Source organism: Rattus norvegicus, chromosome 18, assembly GCF_036323735.1.
Source record: "Rattus norvegicus strain BN/NHsdMcwi chromosome 18, GRCr8, whole genome shotgun sequence".
Classification (NCBI taxonomy): Eukaryota; Metazoa; Chordata; class Mammalia; order Rodentia; family Muridae; genus Rattus; species Rattus norvegicus.
Window position 1 is genome coordinate 35,356,930 of NC_086036.1, and position 7,204 is coordinate 35,364,133.

The 7,204-nt window shown below is 40.8% G+C and overlaps 1 protein-coding gene across 1 annotated transcript in view; it reads right to left on the bottom strand.

The window, feature by feature from the left end:
- Ppp2r2b (protein phosphatase 2, regulatory subunit B, beta) overlaps positions 1 to 370 on the bottom strand; it is a 452,614-nt gene extending 452,244 nt beyond the window's left edge. Inside the window, exons 1-2 of the mRNA XM_063277535.1 lie at positions 294 to 370; positions 1 to 71 (exon numbers count right to left, since the gene is read on the bottom strand). The gene's annotated coding sequence lies outside the window, so the exon portion shown is untranslated. The remainder of the gene's footprint in view (positions 72 to 293) is intronic.
- Positions 371 to 7,204: the final 6,834 nt, after the last annotated feature.

Consider the following 7,204-nt stretch of genomic DNA (forward strand, 5'->3'; position numbering starts at 1 on the left):
CTTCTGTAGTTCCAATCTCGATGGTATCCCATTTGACAGAAACACCATGGATCCTGGGTGAGTGTCTCAATCTAAAACAGACACAGGGAGAGAGGGTAGGTTAGGAAAGTGTCCTGTTCTTAAGTGGCCAAGAAGAAAAGAAGCTCATGGTTAACTCTGAATTTCTAAGAGGAGGTGTGCCTGCTGCCTATCATCTTCAAAGAAGAAACCTGGTGAGAATGTGTCCTAGGAGAATGGTTAGTCTCAAGTGTCACATCCCGGCCCGAATCCCTGCTCTGTCTTTTCTCTCTTACCACAGCAGGGCTGGTTTGAACGGGAGCAATTGGAGTCTATCCCTGCTCAGGCCCTGGCAGCATCCTAGAGCTACTGTGCCTTTGCGCACTGTGTGACTGGCCCTTTTCATGAGAACACTGGTGCTTTCTATTGTCTTTCTGTCCTGGTGGGGGAAGCAAAAGACAGCTTCTTAGAGTGGTGAGAAGAAAGGGGGTGACTTTTGTTTGGTTTTTAAAGTAAGTTACATAGCTTGCATGGTTGAGTGACCAGTTCAAACATCCATCTCTCTTGTAAGCCTCTTGACCATTGCCAAAGGCATATTGGTGAGTAAGGAAGAGTAAAAAGAAAAAAGAAAGTAAGAGAATAGATGTGGAAAATAGTTGATTGGACAATGATTGAAGAGGCATTTGTGAACGAATATGGCTCATATTTTGCATGCAAATTATTGTTTCAAAGTCTAATTGGACATTTGGTAGGGCTAAATTCCATGGCTAATCATGATCCTTGGTTTCTATAGATATATTTACATAATGTTGAGCTACATAGTACCACTGTACTAATTTTTCTTACTAATGAACAAATCCCAGTCAAGGAGTCTTTAAAAAAAAAGGCTGGAGAGATAGCTCAGGTTGTAAGGCATTTGTGATGCACATATAAGGATCTGAGTTTGATCCCCAGGGTAGTAGTGCATGCTTGTAACTCAGGGATGGGGAAGTGGAGTCAGTATGATGCCTGGGGCTTGTTGGCCAGCCAGGCTTGTCTACCTGATGAGTGTCAGGCCAGTGAGGTCCCTGTTTCAACAATGTAGATGGTGTTTGAAAACAGCACCTTTGGTTGTCTTTTGGCTTGCACGTAGACATATATACCTGCATGATCTCATGCACATTCATGTACATATGTGCACACACATGAGTGTGCATGAACACACACACACACACACACACACACAACTACACAACTTCAGGAGAGTAATGGTGATAGGTTCCTTTTCAGCATCATGAATATTTCCCTCAATTATACTATGTCTGGCAATTCTGGAGAAGTCAAAGTTGGGGTGAGTATACAAATTTCAGAGTGATTTAATTCAATGAGAGAAAAAAAATCCATGAATTGTCAAAAACCAAACTGGCTTTCTAGGAAAATACAGACAATTAAACAGTCATCTTGTGAGCAACAGATCTTTACTGGGTTTCTAAATAGAGAGCTCAATTTCCTCAGGCATCCAAAGGATGGGTTTGCCCTCCATAGATGCTTCACGCTGCTGCTGGAGTATTTGAAGGAGTTCTGTAGGGCCATCCTGAAGACTGCATTATTTGCAGACAGATGGTTTGTATCTCAGCTCTGACTTGAGATAAGTCCCTAAACAGGTCATGGTTTTGTTTCCTCACCTTTATGGTGGGTGTCTGAATCGTGGATATTGAAAATGATTACCACAGTCAGCAACTTGGAAACTCATATTATGAGCAGAGATTTCAAATGTTCAGTGGTAAGAAATAAGAACACTGGTAGGGAAAGGACCAGCTCTGTGGAAGGCAATGTGCTGGGTACAACAAAGCACCTCTGTCCTCATGCAGACCCATGAAGAGATCCTTTTTATCATCTCCATCTTTTTTTTGTAAAGGAATGGTGACTCCTTCCAGGTCATACCTAGGAGCTCCAAAGTAGGGATTTCTAAGTCACCTCCATTCTAACTTTACAGAGGTCTCTACCTATTTAATTGTAAGATTTCTGGGCCAGAACAGTCTCCCTACTTGAATCCAAGCCACATTTGGATACTAAGCTAGGATATTAAGTATCAGAATGTAGATGCTACTGCTGTAGTTAAACAAGTTGACATTAACCTGCACTTAAGAGTGGTGGGCACAGTGGAAACTGAAGGACTCACTCAATTCCTACAGAGAAAAGTTACTCAGTTTCAGCTAAGGGTTGCCATGAAGGATTTCAGTGCAGTTCTTGATGACTGGCTTATTTTGATTAGAAGCTAAAAATGTGCACTATGTTGTTAATAATTCAATTATTTTAGTAACTCAAAGTATGTATAAGCATGTGCATGCACGTGTGTGCAAGGCATGTATTAAGTAAGTTCCTGATGGTACACATGAAATTGTTCATGCATGTGTATGTTCATTTGCACAGGTATGCATTGGGTACATGTTTTTGAAGGATGTACGTGCGTGTGTGTGTGTGTGTGTGTGTGTGTGTGTGTGTGTGTGTGTGTGTGTAAGTGAGAGGTCAATTGGGTGTTGTTCCTCAGTAATATCTCCAACCTCGTTTTTTGAAGCAGGATCTCCCCGGTTGTGAACTCATTAAGTAAGTTAGGCTGGCTGGCCAGTGAGCCCTGAGGACACTTCTGCTCCACGGGCACAAGTGTATACCACCGCATCCTGCTTTCTTTCATGATTCCTATGATGTAACTTAGTTCCTGATGCTTGCACAGCAAGTCTTTTACTGACTGAGCTGTCTCTCCAAGCACAACTCCAAATATTTACTTAGAATACTCATGTAGCTCACATAGCACTGGGCAAAGGCAGCACATCCACAGGCTGAGTATGTGCTTTGAGCAGCCAATTAGCAACCCCCCAGCTAGAATGTTTATGCTTGAAAGACACCTGACACAATATCTACCTCCTCTATACTACTTTACAGATCAGAAGTCAGGTCCAATTGGGAAAGATGGACAATGGAGAAAAGTTACTTCTGCAGCAGAACTGTCAGATCTTGTCCTTTTGTGACCATGACAATTGGGTGATGGTCAGCGTGACAGCTATCTCTAATTAGTGCATGTTCTTTGTGGTTCTGTATTAGATTGCTAATATGGCTAGCTAGAAAATTAAGCCAACACAGTGAGAAAGAAAAATTTGTTTTTCTTAAATCACAGCCCCTGACAGCTTCCTCCAACCCAAGTGCCAAATGACACTCTAGTTGCTATGGCAACAGTGTCAATAAGTGACATTTTCTACCACAACGCTGATGATGATTTAGTGGCTAGACATCCTGGGAGATGTTTATTCCATTCTCCCCTCTGGTTCAAACCAGATCTGACTCTCACCTCATGGCCAGGATGTACTGGTGTCACTGATGACACCCTCCTTTATGTCTAGGATTGCACAATGGCTAGCTTTTGCATCTGGTCAGCCCTTGGCATGCAGTCACTTTGGTCCAGTCACTTCTCTTCAAAGCAGAGGACACTGAAACCTAGTGGATGGAGGCAGGGCATAGTCACAGCATAAGTGAGTGACAGAATTGGAGCCAACCCAGGGCTCTACTGTCCTGCAGAGGGCTCCTCAGAGGCTGGCCTTTTGCTGCCTCTTTCATGTCAACTCAGCTTTGTGAATGCAGTGAACTTAGGCGGTAACATGTAGCAAGCAAAACTCGTTAATTGGGATGGCGCGGAGAAGAGTTACCTTCACGAGTCTGCTGTCAGTGGTGTTTCTCTCGACAGAGAGGCAGGGGAAGAGAGAGAAGAGTGAGGAAGGAAGAAGATCAAGATTAACCAGCTTTGAAGTGCAGTGCAATAGTCTGTCCATGTATATTTTACTACCTTAAAGGAGCCTACCTTGGGGTATGTGTTGTTATGATAATGCTACGATAGCTTAGATATTATGTGTGACGACGCATGTCTTGCTAAAATATCAGCCCCAACTTTGTGCATGGGAGACTGGATTTCTAGGAGGTGCCAGAGCTTCTGAGACAGTTACAACCCTGGGAACTTCAGATACTGTACAAAGGTGGGGTTTTCAATTGTACTTCCTGCCTCAAAGCTTTAATATTACTCGATCACAGGTGGTTTCTGCATCCCCAGTTTGTCAGTGAACCCTTAAAGAACTGGAACAAGCAGGAAGGTAAAGTGCCAGGTTCTCAAATCCAATTGTTCTCTGTGTAGAATTGAATCTGCCATTAGAAAGATGACAGAGAAGTCACCTTCACATCCATTGGTGGGTCTAATTCACTGGAAGATTCCACTGGCAATCAAACAAATTGTTAATTGGCTACACTGGCTATCACCACAGTCCATCTGGTAGAAGAAAGGGGAAGGAAGTAGAAGGATGCAGCTGCTTCCACTGACTATTAAGAAGGTAGAATCAATTAGGGACCTGTGGTGATGTGCTATACAGTGACTGGGAGAAAAGCTGAAGAAATCTTGAGCTGATAGCGTGTTTTGCTCTTCATTGCTGTTGTCATCTGGCATCCTACATATTTATTTGCTAAAAAAAAAAGGAAGGCCACATTTGTAATTGCCTTAGGGTTTTACTGCCATGAAGAGATACCACGACCACAGCAACTCTTCTAAAGGAAAGCGTTTAATTGGGGCTGGCTTACATTTCAGAGGCTTAGTCCTTTATTGCCAGGGAAGGCAGCATGATGGCATGCAGGCAGATGTGGTGCCGGAGAGGTAGCTGAGAGTTCCACATCTGGATCTACAAGCAGCAGATGAGAGACACTGGACCTGGCTTGAGCATCTGAAACCTTAAAGCCCACCCTCAATGACACACTACCTCCAACATGGCCACACCTCTTAATAGCACTACTCCCTACAAGTCTGTGACGGCCATTTTCATGGAAACCATCACGATACTCATGATAGGAAACGATACTAAGATGGGGTAACCCCGTAGCATCAGTAAGCAACTACTGCATGCTGTGCAAAGGGAAAGAAGAAAGGAGAAGTTCACAGACACAGAAAAAGTGTGATCCAGTGGGCTGGGGTGTCAGATAGAGAAGCTACAGAATTTCAGTATGTTTACTATACACAGCTGAGTACTGGGGCAGATTTAGAGAGTCTATGTAGGAGCAGTCCTTAGGTGATAAAAATCTGGGGAGAAAAAGCTACACCAGACATTTCTTGATTTCCTGTACACATTGTTACCATTCATTCTCAAACTCAAGAAAGACTTTGCCATCCGTCTAAACTTCATGTAGGAAAGGGACTGAGATATTAGTCCTAGACATGGCCGTGTTCCTGTCAACAGTACTCATCCATACAGGACTTTATTCTCTCCCTACAGAGTATTTGCTTCTCTTTAATTTTCTTTAGTATTTACATATATCTGGTACTATATCATTGTGCAAAATTGGAAGGATTTATCAGGGCCAACCTAGGTATAATGATTTATTTGTGTGGTTTTAAAATTACATATACAATTTCTTTACTGGACACGTTGTTAATTGAGCTATCAATTTTTTCCGAGTTGCTTTAATAATTTCAAGGAACTTAAAAAATTTTCTTCGGAGTTGCCATGTTTATCCATATGTTGCTATTCGTAAAGGTTTCTCATGCTTTTTACATCCAAACTGCAGAGTTGTGTTCATACCTCTAATACTGCCATTCTGTGTCTTCTTTTATTTCTGATCAGTTGGTTAGCTTTTTCAAAATAGCAAGACTGGCTTGTGTCTGCTTTCTTTAAGCAGATGTTGAAGTCATGACTTAGTCACATCTTTCCTAACACAGGCAGTTGGACACAATGCATCTTAGGCTTCATGCTTTAGGGTCCCCTGTTTCCCAGTGTGGCAAAGTACACACAGCAAGAGCTTTAAAAGGGGGGGCCTACTGCAGGTAATAATTGGTTTCTTGCTCATGGAATGCAAAATGTAGGGGGTTTTGATTTTGGTTTTGTTTTGTTTTGTTTGGAATCCCAGTTAGCTCCCTTCAAAGGATATCAAAGCTAGAGCATAAACACAATATCCCTGATTGCCTGCCTTGCTGTGTGACCTCTTCAACTCACCTGTTCTCCCACTGTGACATCATCTGCATCTTCTACTCACATGACCTCCCACCTTGACATCGTCTGCCATGATGTGACAGCTGTGATCTGCCATGATGTGACAGCAGCTGGTGGACCTCCCCTGAACTAGTGCTATATGGTTTGATCTTTGAGGCTTCAAACTGTAAACTAAGTATGTTTGGTTTTATACATTGTTCATGTGGTTATAACAACAAGAAACAGTCTAAATCATGGCTATAAGATTTCATGATGCATTATTTTAGCACTATGTTGAAAATTCTGATGTACTGCTTTAATTTTAATTAATTAAAGGTAATTTTCAATTTCCTTTTTAACTTGTTTTTTTTTTATCAGCTAGTGGCTTATTGGCTGGTATACTGTTTAGGTTTGAAATCTTTGGGAGATTTCCCAGAGATATTGCTCATATTGATTTCTCATTTAATTTCATTATTGTCAGTGAAAATGCTTTATTTGGATTTTGCAGGGCCTGGAATAGAATTCAAGGCCAAGTAAGCATTCTATCACTGAGCTGTATTTCCAAATCTTTGGCTTGATTTAAATCTTTTCAATTTTATTGAGAGTTACTTTCTGGTATTATTTAGTCCTAGGTACACTTTAAAGAATATATATATATATATATATATATATATATATATATATATATATGTATGTATATATATATATGTATGTATATTCTGCTATTGTTACATGTTTTATAAATGTCAATTAGGTCAAGTGGCCTAAATGTGTTGTTTCAGCATCCTGTATCCTTATTAATTTTCTATTCTATCAGTTATTGAGAGGAGTGTTGACATCTGCACACGTGACTGCGAGCTTGTCTATTTATTGTCTGCTACCTTTATTTTGTCTTTCTGCTTTTTAACTTCTATGGCTCTGGCACATCAGCACTTGGGATTGTTACTTCTTCTTAGTAAACCTGTCCCTTCGTCATTCCCAGTCATCTGATCTAATTCAGTATTTACATTTAATGTATGGTGCCTACAGGAGCCAGGTGACTGGATTTTTAAAGAATAGCAAATCTATAAATCTCTGTCTTTTAAGTACAGTGTTTATGATATTCACACTTTCTGCAGTTTCTGATGTGAAGTTTAAATCTTATATTTCTTTGTTTGTTTATTATTTATTTATCTAATTATTTTTTCTTTGATCTATTATTTCATTGCCTTTGACACTGGGTATGTTTTGTC